Below are 20,699 nucleotides of genomic sequence, written 5' to 3'. Positions count from 1 at the left end.
TTAGCCTATGCTGCATTATGTGCAAACCTTGCACCTATCTTGTACCGAAACTAACACTATCTCAAAATAGACCGAAGCAAGATTTTGTATGACACACGTCATCTAGGAGTTCCATCATGTGTGTCCAGATTGATTTCCAAGCATTTGGTATGTTCCATGCAAACCGTGCACCTATCTTGCATCAAGATTAGCACCATCTCCAAATAGACCGATCCGAGCATCCACTTGAGCCCCTTCACCTAGGAGTACCAACAAGTGCGTCCAAAATGGTTTCTTAGACTATGGTGCATTAGGTGCAAATTGTGCACCTATCTTGCACCGAAACTTACAATGTCTCTAAATGGACCGAAGCGAGATTCCATATGACACACGTCATCAAAGAGTTCCATCAGGAGAATCCAAATTGATTTCCAAGCATATGGTATGTTCCATGCAAACCATGCATCTACCTTGCATAAGGATTAGCACTATCTCCAAACTGACCGAACCAAGCTTCCACTTGAGTCACTTCACCCAGGAGTACCAAAAAGTGTGTCCAAATTGATTTCCAAGCGTATGGTATGTTCCACGCAAACCATGCACCTACCTTGCATAAGTATTAGCACTATCTCCAAACTGACCGAACCAAGCTTCCACTTGAGCCTCTTCACCCAGGAGTACTAAATAGTGTGTCCAAAATGGTTTCTTAGACTATGGTGCATTAGGCGTAAACTGTGCACCTATCTTGCACTAAAACTTACAGTGTCTACAAACGGACCGAAGCAAGATTCCATATGACACACGTAATCTAGGAGTTCCATTGGGTGCGTCCAAATTGATTTCTAAGCATATGGTATGTTCCTCGCAAATCATGCACCTATCTTGCATCAAGATTAGCACTATACCCAAACAGATCAAACCGAGCTTCCACTTGATCCTCTTCACCGAAGTACCAACAGGTGCTTCCAAAATGGTTTCTTAGAGTATGGTGCATTAGGCGCAAACCATGCACATATCTTGCACCAAAACTAACACTATTTCTAAATAGACTAAAGCGAGATTCTATATGACACACGTCATCAAGGAGTTCCATTGGGTGCATCCAAATTAATTTCCAAGCATATGGTATGTTCCATGCAAACCGTGCACCTATCTTGCATCAAGATTAGCACTATCTCCAAACAGAATGAACCTGGCTTCCACTTGAGCCTCTTTATCTAGGAGTACAAACAGGTGCGTCAAAAATGGTTTGTTAGACTATGATGCATTAGGCACAAACTATGCTCCAATCTTGCACCGAAACTAACATTGTCTCCAAACAGACCGAAGCAAGATTCCATATGACACACGTCATCTAGAAGTTCCATTGGGTGCGTCCAAATTGATTTCTTAACATATGGTACGTTCCATGCAAACTGTGCAACTATCTTGCATCAAGATTAGCACTATATCTGAACAGACCAAATCGAGCCTCCACTTGAGCCTCTTCAACTATGAGTACCATCGGATGTGTCTAAAATGGTTTCTTAGCCTATGGTGCATTAGGCGTAAACCTTGCACATATCTTCTACCAAAACTAACACTGTCTCTAAACAAACCAAAGCAAGATTCCATATGACACACATCATCAATGAGTTATATCAGGTGCGTCCTAATTGATTTCTGAGCATATCATATGTTCCATGCAAACCGTGCATCTATCTTGCATCAAGGTATGTTCCATGCAAACCGTGCACCTATCTTGCATCAAGATTTGCACTATCTCCAAACAGACCAAACCGAGCTTCCACTTGAGCCTCTTCATCTAGGAGTACAAACAGGTGCGTAAAAAATGGTTTCTTAGACTATGGTGCATTAGGCACAAACTATGCACCTATCTTGCACCGAAACTAACATTGTTTCCAAACATACCGAAGCGAGATTCCATATGACACACGTCATCTAGGAGTTCCATTGGGTGCGTCCAAATTGATTTCTTAATATATGGTACGTTCCATGCAAACTGTGCAACTATCTTGAATCAAGATTAGCACTATATACGGACAGACCAAACGGAGCCTCCACTTGAGCCTCTTCAACTACGAGTACCATCGGGTGCGTCTAAAATTGTTTCTTAGCCTATGGTGCATTAAGCATAAACCATGCACATATCTTCTACCAAAACTAACAGTCTCTAAACAAACCGTAGCAAGATTCCATATGGCACACATCATCAGGGAGTTATATCAGGTGCGTCTAAAGATGTCAATGGGGGCCCACGACCCGCGACCCGATGGGTATTTACTCTATTAGGGTACTAATATGGAGTGAAACTAGTACCCATGGGTACACAACCGGAGCAAACCCTTCACCCATTGGGTACGCGGGTATGGGGACGTTCTAGTAGTCCCCATACCCATTTACCCATGGGTGAAAAATACCCAGCCCAAAACTAAAGAAGCCCACCAGCCACCAGTTCACCGGCAGCCCATACACTGAAACCCTATGTAGTGCTAGCAAAGTACTACTCTCTACTACGTGATTTGTATGGACAATGAACTATTATGGTGTTGTGACTAGTGGTTGCAGCAGAAATTATTATGTTGCTATTTGCTAGGTATATGGTGAGGTGGCTATGTGACGATGCTTGTGAATGGTTATGTGACAATGCTTGTGAATTGCTACTACATGACTGGTGCTTGTGAATTGTTGATGTTTGGCGGGTATGGGTGACCCGCCGGGTCAAATTTACCCACCCTGGTATGGGTCTGGGGAAAATCCCCCACCCATCACTGTATATGGGGATACCTGTGGTGTCATATTGTTGTCATGGGGATGGGTATGGAAAGTTCATACCCGATGGGGATTTACCCATTGCCAACGTGAGGTGCGTCCTAATTGATTTCTGAGCATATCGTATGTTCCATGCAAACCGTGCATTTATCTTGCATCAAGATTAGCACTATCTCCAAACATACAAAACTGAGCTTTCACTTGAGCCCCTTGACCTAGGAGTACCATCGGGTGTGTCCAAAATGGTTTCTTATCCTATGGTGCATTAGGTGCCAACCGTGCACCTATCTTGCACCGAAACTAACACTGTCTCTAAACAAACCGAAGTGAGATTCCATATGGCACATGTCATCTAGGATTTGCATGTGGTGCGTCCAAATTGATTTCTGAGCATATGGTATGTTCCATGCGAATCGTGCACCTATCTTGCATCAGGATTAGAATTATCTCTAAACAGACCGAACGGAGCCTCCACTTGAGCCTCTTAACCTAGGAGTACCAACAGGTGCTTCGAAAATGGTTTCTTAGACTTTGGTGCATTAGGCGCAAACTGTGCACATATCTTACACCGAGGCTAATACTGTCTCTAAGCACACCAAAGCGAGATTCCATATGACACATGTCATCAAGGAGTTCTATCGGGTGTGCCCAAATTAATTTCTAAGCATATGGTATGTTCCATGCAGACCGTGCATCTATCTTGCATCAAGATTAGCACTATCTCCAAATACACCAAACCGAGTTTTCACTTGAGCCTTTTACCTAGGAGTACCATCGGGTACGTCCAAAATGGTTTCTTAGCCTATGCAGCATTATGTGCAAACCTTGCACCTATCTTGCACCAAAACTAACATTGTCACCAAATAGACCGAATCGAGATTCCATATGACACACGTCATCTAGGAGTTCCATTTGTGCATCCAAATTGATTTCTTAACATACGGTACGTTCCATGCAAACTGTGCAACTATCTTGCATCAAGATTAGCACTATATCCAAACAGACCAAATGGAGCCTCCACTTGAGCCTTTTCAACTACGAGTACCATCGGGTGCATCTAAAATAGTTTCTTAGCCTCTGGTGCATTAGGCATAAACCATGCGCATATCTTCTACCAAAACTAACACTGTCTCTAAATGAACCGAAGCAAGATTCCATATGACACATCATCAAGGAGTTATATCAGGTGCGTCCTAATTGATTTCTGAGCATATCATATTTTCCATGCAAACCGTGCATCTATCTTGCGTCAAGATTAGCACTATCTCCAAATAGACCAAACCGAGCTTTCACTTGAGCCCCTTGACCTAGGAGTACCATCGGGTGCGTCCAAAAATGGTTTCTTATCCTATGGAGCATTAGGTGCAAACCGTGCACCTATCTTGCATGGAAACTAACACTGTCTCTAAACGGACCGATGTGAGATTCCATATGACACATGTCATCTAGTAGTTCGATCTTGTGCGTCCAAATTGATTTCTAAGAATATGGTATGTTCCATCCAAATCATGCACCTATCTTGCATTAAGATTAGCACTATCTCTAAACAGACCGAACCGAGCCTCCAATTGAGCCTCTTCACCTAGGAGTACCAAAAGGTGCTAAAAATGGTTTCTTAGACTTTGGTGCATTAGGCGCAAACCGTGCAGATATCTTGAACCAAAACTAATACTGTCTCTAAGCACACCAAAGCAAGATTCCATATGACACACCTCACCAAGGAGTTCTATCGGGTGTGTCCAAATTAGTTTCTCAGAATATGGTACATTCCATGCAGACCGTGCATATATCTTGCATCAAGATTAGCACTATCTCCAAATAGAATAAACCGAGCTTTCACTTGAGCCTTTTACCTAGGAGTACCATCGAGTGCGTCCAAAATGGTTTCTTAGCCGATGCTGCATTATGTGCAAAGCTTGCACCTATCTTGCACCAAAACTAACATTGTCTCTAAACAGACCGAAGCAAGATTTTGAATGACACACGTCATCTAGAAGTTCCATCATGTGCGTCCAGATTGATTTCCAAGCATTTGGAATATTCCTTGCAAACCGTGCACCTATCTTGCATCAAGATTAGCAATATCTCCAAACAGACTGAACCGAGCATCCACTTGAGCCCCTTCACCTAGGACTACCAACAAGTGCGTCCAAAATGGTTTCTTAGACTATGGTGCATTAGGTGCAAACTGTGCACCTATCTTGCACTAAAACTTATGATGTCTACAAACGGACAGAAGCAAGATTCCATATGACACACGTCATCTAGGAGTTCCATTGGGTGCGTCTAAATTGATTTCTAAGCATATGGTATGTTCCTTGCAAATCATGCACCTATCTTGCATCAAGATTCGCACTATCTCCAAACAGACCGAACCAAGCATCCACTTGAGCCCCTTCACCTAGGAGTACCAACAAGTGCGTCCAAAACGGTTTCTTAGACTATGGTGCATTAGGTGCAAACTGTGCACCTATCTTGCGCCGAAACTATCAATGTCTCCAAATGAACTGAAGCGAGATTCCATATGACACACGTCATCAAGGAGTTCCATTGGGTGCATCCAAATTGATTTCCCAGCATATGGTATGTTCCATGCAAACCATGCACCTACCTTGCTTAAGGATTAGCACTATCTCCAAACTGACCGAACCAAGCTTCCACTTGAGCCTCTTCACCCAGGAATACCAAATAGTGTGTCCAAAATGGTTTCTTAGACTATGGTGCATTAGGTGCAAACTGTGCACCTATCTTGCACTAAAACTTACAATGTCTACAAATGGACCGAAGCAAGATTCCATATGACACACGTCATCTAGGAGTTCCATTGGGTGCGTCTAAATTGATTTCTAAGCATATGGTATGTTCCTTGCAAATCATGCACCTATCTTGCATCAAGATTAGCACTATCTGCAAACAGATCAAACCGAGCTTCCACTTGAGCCTGTTCATCTAGGAGTACAAACAGGTGCGTCAAAAATGGTTTCTTAGACTATGGTGCATTAAGCACAAACTACGCACCTATCTTGCACCAAAACTAACATTGTCTCCAAATATACCGAAGCGAGATTCCATATGACACACGTCATCTAGAAGTTCCATTGGGTGCGTCCAAATTGATTTCTTAACATATGGTACGTTCCATGCAAACTGTGCAACTATCTTGCATCAAGATTAGCACTCTATTCGAACAGACCAAATGGAGCCTCCACTTGAGCCTCTTCAACTACGAGTACCATCAGGTGCGTCTAAAATGGTTTCTTAGCCTATGGTGTATTAGGCGTAAACCATGCACATATCTTCTACCAAAACTAACACTGTCTCTAAATGACCTGAAGCAAGATTCCATATGACGCATCATCAAGGAGTTATATCAGGTGCGTCCTAATTGATTTCTGAGCATATCGTATGTTCCATGCAAACCGTGCATCTATCTTGCATCAAGATTAGCACTATCTCCAAACAGACAAAACCGAGCTTTCACTTGAGCCCCTTGACCTAGGAGTACCATCGGGTGCGTCCAAAATAGTTTCTTATCCTATGGTGCATTAGGTGCAAACCGTGCACCTATCTTGCATGGAAACTAACATTGTCTCTAAACGGACCGAAGTGAGATTCCATATGACACATGTCATCTAGTAGTTCGATCTGGTGCATCCAAATTGATTTCTGAGCATATGGTATGTTCCATGCAAATCGTGCACCTATCTTGTATCAAGATTAGCACTATCTCTAAACAGACCGAATCGCCTCCACTTGAGCCTCTTCACCTAGGAGTACCAACAGGTGCTAAAAAATGGTTTCTTAGACTTTGGTGCATTAGGCGCAAACCGTGCAGATATCTTGCACCGAAACTAATACTGTCTCTAAGCACACCAAAGCGAGATTCCATATGACACACATCATCAAGCAGTTCTATCGGGTGTGTCCAAATTAGTTTCTAAGCATATGGTACCTTCCATGCAGACCGTGCATCTATCTTGCATCAAGATTAGCACTATCTCAAAATAGACCAAACCGAGCTTTCACTTGAGCCTTTTACCTAGGAGTACCATCGGGTGCATCCAAATTAATGTCCAAGCATATGGTATGTTCCATGCAAACCGTGCACCTATCTTGCATTAAGATTAGCACTATCTCCAAACAGACCGAACCGAGCTTCCACTTGAGCCTCTTCATCTAGGAGTACAAACAGGTGCGCCAAAATGGTTTCTTAGACTATGGTGCATTAGGCACAAACTATGCACCTATCTTGCACTGAAACTAACATTGTCTCCAAACAGACCGAAGCGAGATTCCATATGACACACGTCATCTGGGAGTTCTATTGGGAGCGTCGAAATTGATTTCTTAACATATGAAACGTTCCATGCAAACTGTGTAACTATCTTGCATCAAGATTAGCACTATATCTAAACAGACCAAATCGAGCCTCCACTTGAGCCTCTTCAACCATGAGTACCATCGGATGTGTATAAAATGGTTTCTTAGCCTATGGTCCATTAGGCGTAAACCGTGCACATATCTTCTACCAAAACTAACACTGTCTCTAAACAAACCAAAGCAAGATTCCATATGACACACATCATCAAGGAGTTATATCAGGTGCGTCCTAATTGATTTCTGAGCATATCGTACGTTCCATGCAAACCGTGCATCTATCTTGCATCAAGATTAGCACTATCTCCAAACAGACCAAACTGAGCTTTCTCTTGAGCCCCTTGACGTAGGAGTACCATCGGGTGCGTCCAAAATGATTTCTTATCCTATGGTGCATTAGGTGCAAACCATGCACCTAACTTGCACCGAAACTAACACTATCTCTAAACGGACCGAGGTGAGATTCCATATGACACATGTCATCTAGGACTTCCTTATGGTGCGTCCAAATTGATTTCTGAGCATATGGTATGTTCCATGCAAACCGTGCACCTATCTTGCATCAAGATTAGCACTATCTCCAAACAGACCGAACCGAGCATCCACTTGAGCCCCTTCACCTAGGCTTACCAACAAGTGCGACCAAAATGGTTTCTTAGGCTATGGTGCGTTAGGCGCAAACCATGCACATTGTTGCACCGAAACTAACACTGTTTCTAAACAGACCAAAGCGAGATTCCATATGACACACATCATCAAGGAGTTATATCAGGTGTGTCCTAATTGATTTCTGAGCATATCGTATGTTCCATGCAAACCGTGCATCTATCTTGCATCAAGATAAGCACTATCACCAAACAGACCAAACCGAGCTTTGACTTGAGCCCCTTGACCTAGGAGTACCATCGGGTGCGTCCAAAATGGTTTCTTATCCTATGGTGCATTAGGTGCAAACCGTGCACCTATCTTGCAACGAAACTAACACAGTCTCTAAATGGACCGAAGTGAGATTCCATATGACACACATCATCTAGGAGTTTCATCTGGTGCGTCCAAATTGATTTCTGAGCATATGGTATGTTCCATGCAAACCGTGCACCTATCTTGCATCAAGATTAGGACTATCCCTAAACAGACCAAACCGAGCTTCCACTTGAGCCTCTTCACCTAGGAGTACCAACAGGTACTTCCAAAATGGTTTCTTAGACTTTGGTGCATTAGGCGCAAACCATGCACATATCTTGCACCAAAACTAATACTGTCTCTAAGCACACCAAAGTGAGATTCCATATGACACATGTCATCAAGGTGTTCTATCGGGTGTGTCCAAATTAATTTCTAAGCATATGGTACGTCTTCATCTAGGAGTACAAACAGGTGCGTCAAAAATGGTTTCTTAGACTATGGTGCATTAGGCACAAACTATGCACCTATCTTGCATTAAGATGAGCAATATCTCCAAACAGACTGAACCGAGCATCCACTTGAGCCCCTTCACCTAGGACTACCAACAAGTGCGTCCAAAATGGTTTCTTAGACTATGGTGCATTAGGTGCAAACTGTGCACCTATCTTGCACTAAAACTTATGATGTCTACAAACGGACAGAAGCAAGATTCCATATGACACACGTCATCTAGGAGTTCCATTGGGTGCGTCTAAATTGATTTCTAAGCATATGGTATGTTCCTTGCAAATCATGCACCTATCTTGCATCAAGATTCGCACTATCTCCAAACAGACCGAACCAAGCATCCACTTGAGCCCCTTCACCTAGGAGTACCAACAAGTGCGTCCAAAACGGTTTCTTAGACTATGGTGCATTAGGTGCAAACTGTGCACCTATCTTGCGCCGAAACTATCAATGTCTCCAAATGAACTGAGGCGAGATTCCATATGACACACGTCATCAAGGAGTTCCATTGGGTGCATCCAAATTGATTTCCCAGCATATGGTATGTTCCATGCAAACCATGCACCTACCTTGCTTAAGGATTAGCACTATCTCCAAACTGACCGAACCAAGCTTCCACTTGAGCCTCTTCACCCAATAATACCAAATAGTGTGTCCAAAATGGTTTCTTAGACTATGGTGCATTAGGTGCAAACTGTGCACCTATCTTGCACTAAAACTTACAATGTCTACAAATGGACCGAAGCAAGATTCCATATGACACACGTCATCTAGGAGTTCCATTGGGTGCGTCTAAATTGATTTCTAAGCATATGGTATGTTCCTTGCAAATCATGCACCTATCTTGCATCAAGATTAGCACTATCTCCAAACAGATCAAACCGAGCTTCCACTTAAGCCTGTTCATCTAGGAGTACAAACAGGTGCGTCAAAAATGGTTTCTTAGACTATGGTGCATTAAGCACAAACTACGCACCTATCTTGCACCAAAACTAACATTGTCTCCAAATATACCGAAGCGAGATTCCATATGACACACGTCATCTAGAAGTTCCATTGGGTGCGTCCAAATTGATTTCTTAACATATGGTACGTTCCATGCAAACTGTGCAACTATCTTGCATCAAGATTAGCACTCTATTCGAACAGACCAAATGGAGCCTCCACTTGAGCCTCTTCAACTACGAGTACCATCAGGTGCGTCTAAAATGGTTTCTTAGCCTATGGTGTATTAGGCGTAAACCATGCACATATCATCTAGTAGTTCGATCTGGTGCATCCAAATTGATTTCTGAGCATATGGTATGTTCCATGCAAATCGTGCACCTATCTTATATCAAGATTAGCACTATCTCTAAACAGACTGAATCGCCTCCACTTGAGCCTCTTCACCTAGGAGTACCAACAGGTGCTAAAAAATGGTTTCTTAGACTTTGGTGCATTAGGCGCAAACCGTGCAGATATCTTGCACCGAAACTAATACTGTCTCTAAGCACACCAAAGCGAGATTCCATATGACACACATCATCAAGCAGTTCTATCGGGTGTGTCCAAATTAGTTTCTAAGCATATGGTACCTTCCATGCAGACCGTGCATCTATCTTGCATCAAGATTAGCACTATCTCAAAATAGACCAAACCGAGCTTTCACTTGAGCCTTTTACCTAGGAGTACCATCGGGTGCATCCAAATTAATGTCCAAGCATATGGTATGTTCCATGCAAACCGTGCACCTATCTTGCATTAAGATTAGCACTATCTCCAAACAGACCGAACCGAGCTTCCACTTGAGCCTCTTCATCTAGGAGTACAAACAGGTGCGTCAAAATGGTTTCTTAGACTATGGTGCATTAGGCACAAACTATGCACCTATCTTGCACTGAAACTAACATTGTCTCCAAACAGACCGAAGCGAGATTCCATATGACACACGTCATCTGGGAGTTCTATTGGGAGCGTCGAAATTGATTTCTTAACATATGAAACGTTCCATGCAAACTGTGTAACTATCTTGCATCAAGATTAGCACTATATCTAAACAGACCAAATCGAGCCTCCACTTGAGCCTCTTCAACCATGAGTACCATCGGATGTGTATAAAATGGTTTCTTAGCCTATGGTGCATTAGGCGTAAACCGTGCACATATCTTCTAATAAAACTAACACTGTCTCTAAACAAACCAAAGCAAGATTCCATATGACACACATCATCAAGGAGTTATATCAGGTGCGTCCTAATTGATTTCTGAGCATATCGTACGTTCCATGCAAACCGTGCATCTATCTTGCATCAAGATTAGCACTATCTCCAAACAGACCAAACCGAGCTTTCTCTTGAGCCCCTTGACGTAGGAGTACCATCGGGTGCGTCCAAAATGATTTCTTATCCTATGGTGCATTAGGTGCAAACCATGCACCTAACTTGCACCGAAACTAACACTATCTCTAAACGGACCGAGGTGAGATTCCATATGACACATGTCATCTAGGACTTCCTTATGGTGCGTCCAAATTGATTTCTGAGCATATGGTATGTTCCATGCAAACCGTGCACCTATCTTGCATCAAGATTAGCACTATCTCCAAACAGACCGAACCGAGCATCCACTTGAGCCCCTTCACCTAGGCTTACCAACAAGTGCGTCCAAAATGGTTTCTTAGGCTATGGTGCGTTAGGCGCAAACCATGCACATTGTTGCACCGAAACTAACACTGTTTCTAAACAGACCAAAGCGAGATTCCATATGACACACATCATCAAGGAGTTATATCAGGTGTGTCCTAATTGATTTCTGAGCATATCGTATGTTCCATGCAAACCGTGCATCTATCTTGCATCAAGATAAGCACTATCACCAAACAGACCAAACCGAGCTTTGACTTGAGCCCCTTGACCTAGGAGTACCATCGGGTGCGTCCAAAATGGTTTCTTATCCTATGGTGCATTAGGTGCAAACCGTGCACCTATCTTGCAACGAAACTAACACAGTCTCTAAACGGACCGAAGTGAGATTCCATATGACACACATCATCTAGGAGTTTCATCTGGTGCGTCCAAATTGATTTCTGAGCATATGGTATGTTCCATGCAAACCGTGCACCTATCTTGCATCAAGATTAGGACTATCCCTAAACAGACCAAACCGAGCTTCCACTTGAGCCTCTTCACCTAGGAGTACCAACAGGTACTTCCAAAATGGTTTCTTAGACTTTGGTGCATTAGGCGCAAACCATGCACATATCTTGCACCAAAACTAATACTGTCTCTAAGCACACCAAAGTGAGATTCCATATGACACATGTCATCAAGGAGTTCTATCGGGTGTGTCCAAATTAATTTCTAAGCATATGGTACGTCTTCATCTAGGAGTACAAACAGGTGCGTCAAAAATGGTTTCTTAGACTATGGTGCATTAGGCACAAACTATGCACCTATCTTGCACCAAAACTAACATTGTCTCCAAACAGACCGAAGCGAGATTCCATATGACACACGTCATCTAGAAGTTCCATTGGGTGCGTCCAAATTGATTTCTTAACATATGGTATGTTCCATGCAAACTGTGCAACTATCTTGCATCAAGATTAGCACTATATCCGAACAGACCAAATCGAGCCTCCACTTGAGCCTCTTCAACTACGAGTACCATTGGGTGCGTCTAAAATGGTTTCTTAACCTATGGTGCATTAGGCGTAAACCATGCACATATCTTCTACCAAAACTAACACTATCTCTAAACGAACCGAAGCAATATTCCATATGACACACATCATCAAGGACTTATATCAGGTGCGTCCTAATTGATTTGTGAGCATATCGTATGTTCCATGCAAACCGTGCATCTATCTTAAATCAAGATTAGCACTATCTCCAAACAGACCAAACCGAGGTTTCACTTGAGCCCCTTGACCTAGGAGTACCATCGGGTGCGTCCAAAATGGTTGCTTATCCTATGGTGCATTAGGTGCAAACCGTGCACCTATCTTGCATGGAAACTAACACTGTCTCTAAACGGACCGAAGTGAGATTCCATATGACACATGTCACCTAGGAGTTAGATCTGGTTCGTCAAAATTGATTTCTGAGCATATGGTATGTTCCATGCAAATCGTGCACCTATCTTGCATCAAGATTAGCACTGTCTCTAAACAGACCGAACCGAGCCTCCACATGAGCCTCTTCACCTAGGAGTACCAACAGGTGCTACAAAATGGTTTCTTAGACTTTGGTACATTAGGCGCAAACCGTGCAGATATCTTGCACCAAAACTAATATTGTCTCTAAGCACACCAAAGCGAGATTCCATATGACACACATCATCAAGGAGTTCTATCGGGCGTGTCCAAATTAATTTCTAAGCATATGGTACATTCCATGCAGACCGTGCATCTATCTTGCATCAAGATTAGCACTATCTAGAAATAGACCAAACCGAGCTTTCACTTGAGCCTTTTACCTAGGAGTACCATCGGGTGCGTCCAAAATGGTTTCTTAGCCTATGCTGCATTATGTGCAAACCTTGCATCTAGCTTGCACCGAAACTAACACAGTCTCCAAACAGACCAAAGCAAGATTTCGTATGACACACATCATCTAGGAGTTCCATCATGTGCGTCCAGATTGATTTCCAAGCATTTGGTATGTTCCATGCAAACCATGCACCTATCTTGCATCAAGATTAGCACTATCTCCAAACAGACCGAACCAAGCATCCAGTTGAGCCCCTTCACCTAGGAGTACCAACAAGTGCGTCCAAAATGGTTTCTTAGACTATGGTGCATTAGGTGCAAACTGTGCACCTATCTTGCACTAAAACTAACAATGTCTCCAAATGGACCGAAGCGAAATTCCATATAACACACGTAATCAAGGAGTTCCATCGGGTACATCTAATTTGATTTCCAAGCATATGGTATGTTTCATGCAAACCATGCACCTACCTTGCATAAGGATTAGCACTATCTCCAAACTGACCAAACCAAGCTTCCACTTGAGCCTCTTCACCCAGGAGTACCAAATAGTGCATCCAAAATGGTTTCTTAGACTATGGTGCATTAGGCGCAAACTATGCACCTATCTTGCACTAAAATTTATATTGTCTACAAACGGACCGAAGCAAGATTTCATATGACACACGTCATCTTGGAGTTCCATTGGGTGCGTTCAAATTGATTTCTACGCATATGGTATGTTCCTTGCAAATCATGCACCTATCTTGCATCAAGATTCTGTCTCCAAACAGATCAAACCGAGCTTCCACTTGAGCCTCTTCACCGAAGTAGCAACAGGTGCTTCCAAAATGGTTTCTTAGACTATAGTGCATTAGGCGCAAACCATGCACATATCTTGCACTACAACTAACACTGTTCCTAATTAGACCAAAGCGAGATTCCATATGACACACGTCATCAAGGAGTTCCATCGGGTGCATCCAAATTGATTTCCAAGCATATGGTATGTTTCATGCAAACCGTGCACCTATCTTGCATCAAGATTAGCACTATCTACAATAGACCGAACCGAGCTTCCACTTGAGCCTCTTCATCAAGGAGTACAAACAGGTGTGTCAAAAATGATTTCTTAGACTATGGTGCATTAGGCACAAATTATGCACCTATCTTGCACCAAAACTAACATTGTCTCCAAACAGACCGAAGTGAGATTCCATATGACACACGTCATCTAGAAGTTCCATTGGGTACGTCCAAATTGATTTCTTAACATATGTTACGTTCCATGCAAACTGTGCAACTATCTTGTATCAAGATTAGCACTATATCCGAATAGACCAAATCGAGCCTCCACTTGAGCCTCTTCAACTACGAGTACCATCAGATGCGTCTAAATTGGTTTCTTAGCCTATGGTGCCTTAGGCGTAAACCGTGCACATATCTTCTACCAAAACAAACACTGTCTCTAAACAAACCGAAGCAAGATTCCATATGACACACATCATCAAGTTGTTATATCAGGTGTGTCCTAATTGATTTCTGAGCATATCGTATGTTCCATGCAAACCGTGAATCTATCATGCATCAAAATTAGCACTATCTCCAAGCATACCAAACCGAGCTTTCACTTGAGCCCCTTGACCTAGGAGTACCATCGGGTGCGTCCAAAATGGTTTCTTATCCTATGGTGCATTAGGTGCAAACCGTGCACCAAGCTTCCACCAAAACTGATGCGAACCCGCTAGGGTTTTTGGCCTGATCTTTCGATGAGAGGCGCTGGATAACTCGATTAGTGGATGGAGATGACGTTCACGGCCCGACTACAGCCCTCAAGACCGCGCCTTAGCAACCGATACACCACATCCAACAGCCGTCACGATCTTGTGGAGCGCGACAACCAGCCCCTAGGGCTCCCGTCCAGGAAGCAATCGAAGAACTAGCAAGAACGAGGAAACAAGCACTGAATTTGCAAGATGAATTGAAGGTTTTAAACTGAATCTTAATCAACAATGGGGTTCCGAAGACAAGGAGACGGGCGGCTGATCCTGCACGCGCGCCTACAAGCAAGTAGCGAAGGCTAAACTTGACCTAAACAAAACCCAGTTGTTCATGGCGGCTCTAGATGTAAATAAAGAGAGGGGAGGACGACCAAAGGGGTGCTAGAGTCGTCCTCCTACCCTAGGACGTGTCCCTAATGGACTCAACTTGATACATGGGCCATTGGTCCAAAATAGGGTGACGCAGCACCAAAACAGAAAAAGGTGTCGGCACGAAAACAATGACTGCGCCCGACTCATAAGCTGCATAGATATGTGGTTGGACCCATTGGAAAGTAGACTTCATGAGCTTTCCAACAAGTATAGGAACGTCCCAGTTGGAGTCCATATGACGCCGTGGTGATCCATACAAGTTAGAGTTATTTTCCAGTCCGAATCCAACTCCCAAAACGTGTTGGGTTTGGACTCTTTGTTTCCTTGCTTTAGAAACGACGTGGTAACTTGATAGAGGATGTTGTGGAGGCTTGGACCTGATCTCCAATCACCTTTGTTAAGTTATCACTCTTCCCATATGCAATCAGCCCTTGAAGTTGGTGTTGCCTCAAATTCTGAATGCAGTTGAACCTTCCCTTGCTAATCTTGTCCATTATTCCTGAGCAACACGAAAGTGCACGTGTCTCCATTGTCTAAATATGATTGACAAGAGTTTAAAGCTGAACTTACTTGAAGGTTGAGTTGACGGGCATGAGCACGAGTAAGAGGACCAGCTATAGGTTGTGTCGGAGAGGATGTAGGATATGTATCGCTGGTGGATGTAGGATATGTATCGCTGGTGGATGTAGGATATGTATCGCTGGTGTTGATGTCCTCATCATCCTCCCTTTCTTGCATTTGAGTCGTCCTCGACTCAAGCTCATCTTCCTCACCCAAATAAGGCTTCCAATCTGCAATGTTAAATGTGGGACTAACCCCAAAATCTGCAGGAAGATCAAGCTTATATGCATTCTCATTAATTCGTTGCAGCACTTTAAAAGGACCATCAGCTCTAGGCATCAATTTGGATTTTCTCAGTTCTGGAAATCTATCTTTTCGCAAATGCAACCAAACCAAATCCCCAGGTTCCAGAATCAATTGCTTTCTACCTTTATCTCCAGCGCATTTGTACTTAGCATTTATGCGCTCTATGTTTTGTTTAGTGGCTTCATGCAATTTTAACATCAATTCAGCACGTTGCTTAGCATCAAAATTTATTTTTTCAGAACTTGGCAAAGGCATTAAATCAATAGGAGCACGTGGCAAGAAGCCATAGACAATCTCAAAAGGACACATTTTTGTAGTAGAATGCAATGAACGATTATAGGCGAACTCAACATGAGGCAAACATTCTTCCCACATCTTAATATTCTTCTTTAAAACAGCCCTTAACATAGTGGATAAAGTTCTATTAACAACTTCAGTTTGACCATCAGTTTGGGGATGACAAGTGGTGGAAAATAAAAGCTTAGTCCCCAATTTGAACCACAAAGTCTTCCAAAAATGACTAAGAAATTTAGCATCACGATCAGAAACAATTGTGTTGGGCACACCATGTAAGCGAACAATTTCTCGAAAGAACAAATCAGCAATATTTGTAGCATCATCAGTTTTATGACATGGTATGAAATGTGCCATCTTAGAAAATCTGTCAACAACCACAAACACACTATCACGTCCCCTCCTAGTCCTTGGTAGTCCCAACACAAAATCCATAGATATATCCTCCCAAGGAGCATTAGGAACAGGAAGAGGTAAATACAAACCGTGGGGATTTAACCGTGACTTTGCCTTTTGACATGTTGTGCAACGAGCAACAAACCTCTCCACATCTCTCTTCATCCTGGGCCAAAAGAAATGACCAGCAAGTATGTCCTCGGTCTTCTTTGCTCCAAAATGTCCCATCAAGCCACCTCCATGCGCTTCCTGCAACAACAACAAACGAACAGAGCTAGCTGGAATGCATAGCTTGTTAGCTCTAAACACAAACCCATCACTAACGATGAATTTATTCTACCCTTTTCCATCTTTACAATGCAGCAACACGTCTCTAAAATCAGCATCATGAACATATTGGTCTTTAATTGTTTCTAACCCAAATATCTTGTAATCAAGTTGATTCAACAAAGTATATCTCCGTGATAAAGCATCAGCAATAATATTTTCCTTCCCTTTCTTGTGCTTAATAAGGAAAAGATTCAATAAATTCAACCCACTTTGCATGCCTACGATTCAGTTTTCCTTGACTACGAATATGTTTCAAAGATTCATGATCAGAATGGATAATAAACTCTTTGGGCCACAAATAATGCTGCCATGTCTCTAATGTTTTAACAAGAGCATAGAGTTCTTTATCATAAGTTGAATAATTGAGAACAGGCCCACTCAATTTCTCACTAAAATATGCAATAGGTTTTTCCTCTTGTAATAAAACACCTCCCAAACCAATTCCACTAGCATCACATTCAAGCTCAAAAGTCTTATTAAAATCAGGAAGTTGTAGGAGAGGTGCATGAGTTAACTTATCTTTCAACATATTGAATGAATTCTCTTGTGCTTTGCCCCAATCAAAAGGCACCCCCTTCTTTGTAAGCTCATTCAATGGTGCAGCAATGGTGCTGAAATCCTTCACAAAACGGCGATAGAATCCAGCAAGTCCTAGGAAACTCCGCACCTGGGTGATAGTATTTGGGACAGGCCATCCCTGTATAGCTTCCACCTTGGCTTGATCAACCTCAATTCCCTGTGGAGTCACAACATAACCAAGAAAAGACACTCGATCGGTGCAAAAGGTGCACTTCTCAAGGTTACCAAATAAACGTGCCTCGCGTAGTGCATTAAAAACAGCACGTAAATGATCAAGATGTTCATCCAATGATTTGCTGTAAATCAATATGTCATCAAAATATACGACAACAAATTTCCCAATGAAAGCACGCAAGACCTCGTTCATTAATCTCATGAAAGTACTAGGTGCATTAGTTAACCCAAAAGGCATGACTAACTACTCATACAAACCGAACTTAGTTTTGAAAGCAGTTTTCCATTCATCTCCCAATTTCATACGAATCTGGTGGTACCCACTACGTAAATCAACTTTTGAAAACACAACAGCACCACTCAGTTCATCTAGCATATCATCTAATCGTGGAATAGGGTGTCGATATCGAATGGTGATATTATTAATAGCTCTACAATCAACACACATACGCCATGTTCCATCTTTCTTAGGCACTAAAATTACTGGAACAGCACAAGGACTAAGAGATTCTCGGACATAACATTTGTCTAGTAGTTCTTTCACTTGTCGTTGAATTTCCTTTGTTTCCTCCGGGTTTGTCCTGTATGGTGCACGATTTGGCAAAACTGCTCCAGGAATAAGATCAATTTGGTGCTCAATCCCACGTAGTGGAGGCAGCCCCGCTGGTACCTCACTTGGAAACACATCAGAATACTCTTGCAAAACGTTAGCAACAGCAGGGGGCAAAGAACATTGCATATCCTCAATTGAAATCAAAGCATCCTTGCATATCACAGCATAAGCAACAGAAGTGGATGCATTGAACTCATTAATATCTGATTTGGTAGCTATCATACAACGTCCTTTCAGTTTTATCTCATCTTTGTTACCAATTACAGATTTATCATTTTTATTGCTCTCACTCTTTGCTTTAGTAGCCCTAGCAACATCAGTTTGCATAATAGTTTCAGGGGACATAGGATGCAACACAATTTTGCGATCATGGTATAGAAAAGAATACTGATTTGATCTACCATGATGCATAGAATCTCTATCAAATTGCCAAGGTCTACCTAGCAGAATGTTACAAGCTTGCATAGGCACAACATCACATTCAACAATATCTTTGTAGGATCTGATGGAAAAATTAATTCTCACAAGTCTAGTTACCTTTGCCTTACCACTGTTGTTCAGCCATTGGATGTAGTAGGGATGCGGGTGTGGTTTGGTGTTGAGGGCAAGCTTCTGCACCATATCGCTGCTTGCCAAGTTGTTGCAGCTACCTCCATCAATGATCATGCGACAAGAACGCTCTTTGATGACACACTTTGTTTGGAATAAAATCTGTCGCTGATTTTGTTCCGCCATCTCCATTTGTGCACTAAGCACTCGCTGCACGATCAAGCTCTCATAGTGGTCCGCTTCACCTGCATTAATATGTTCTTCTATTTGATCTTCATTACCTGCATGGTCAGTCGCAAGCAGTGCAAGTGTATCGTCATCAAAATCACTAGCAGATGAGTACTCACCATCATCCCTGACAATCATAACTCGCTTGTTTGGACAGTCACGCATCATGTGCCCATATCCCTTGCACCGGTGACATTGTATGTTGCTTGTTCTACCCGTCGATGCCACGGATGAAGTACTCGCAGCAGGCTTTTGCATCGTCTTCGCAACTGAATTGGTGGGGGCAGCTCGAGTCTTGTCACTAGATGATGGAGTAGAAATACGTGTAGATGGAGTTGAAGCCACGCGTTGCTGCCATGAATTAGCCTTCCCTGCAGAAATATTACTCCTTGTGCTAGCACGTCGTCCCTGCACTTCCCTTTCAGCTTTACAAGCAAGATGAAACAAACGGGTTACATTATTGTATTATTTGTAAGCGAGGATGTCCTGAATTTCCCGATTTAACCCACCCAAAAATCTAGCCATAGCCGGTTCCTCATCCTCCTCTAGGTTACAACGCAACATACCCGTTTGTAATTCCTGATAATATTCTTCTACACTTTTAGCACCTTGTCTTAACTGCTGCAACTTATTTATCATATCACGCGCATAGTAAGATGGAACAAATCTAGCTCTCATGGCCCTTTTCAGCGCATCCCAAGTTCTAGGTAAGTTATTAGGATTTTTCTTTCCATATTCTATCCACCAAACAGAAGCAAAATCTGTAAACTCACTAGTAGCAGCCCTAACACGTGTAGTCTCAGGAAATTCATGACATGCAAACTTTTGATCAACAGCAATCTCCCAAGTGATGTAAGCATCAGGGTCATATTTACCATCAAAAGGGGGTATCTTAAATTTAATCTTACTGAAAGCATCATCATTATTGTGTACCTCGCGTCGGCGGTTGCCACCCATACCTCTACGGTTGTGACGAAGGCGACGTCGATCACGAGTGTCTTGATCATCATGTTCAGTATCACCAGTGTAGTCATCTTCATGACTACCGTGCTCTCGATCCCCCTCCTTTTCTTCTTTATCCTTCTCTTTATCTTCGGTGTGGAAAGCATCAAATCGCCTTAGGAGAGCAGCAAGGCTTTTGTTCACACTAGCAACGGATTCCTCCAAACTTGTGAGCTTGTTGTTTGTGGCAATCTGCGTAGCCTCCAACTGCCCCAGCTTTTCATTCGTCACCTGCAAGTCGTTATCAAGTCCCTTTGTGTGCAGCTTCACTTTCCTTTCAAAATGTTGTATGATGCCCTTAGTGCGAGGTGTAAGTGGTGTCTCGTTACCATCATCTGCCCCTGGCATGGTTCAAAGACAAAGACAACATAAAGGCAAGTGAAGAAATAAAACCCCTACAACTACTAGGATGTAGCTACAGCAAGTCGCTCACACTCAACCTGTAACACAAGTTCTTACCAATTCTTACCTTGCTTGACAGGAGGGGTCGTCTGCCAACAAGTGTACAGCAATGGACGAAGTGT

This window comes from Sorghum bicolor, unplaced genomic scaffold, assembly GCF_000003195.3.
Source record: "Sorghum bicolor cultivar BTx623 unplaced genomic scaffold, Sorghum_bicolor_NCBIv3 super_18, whole genome shotgun sequence".
Classification (NCBI taxonomy): Eukaryota; Viridiplantae; Streptophyta; class Magnoliopsida; order Poales; family Poaceae; genus Sorghum; species Sorghum bicolor.
This window is presented reverse-complemented; position numbering follows the sequence as displayed.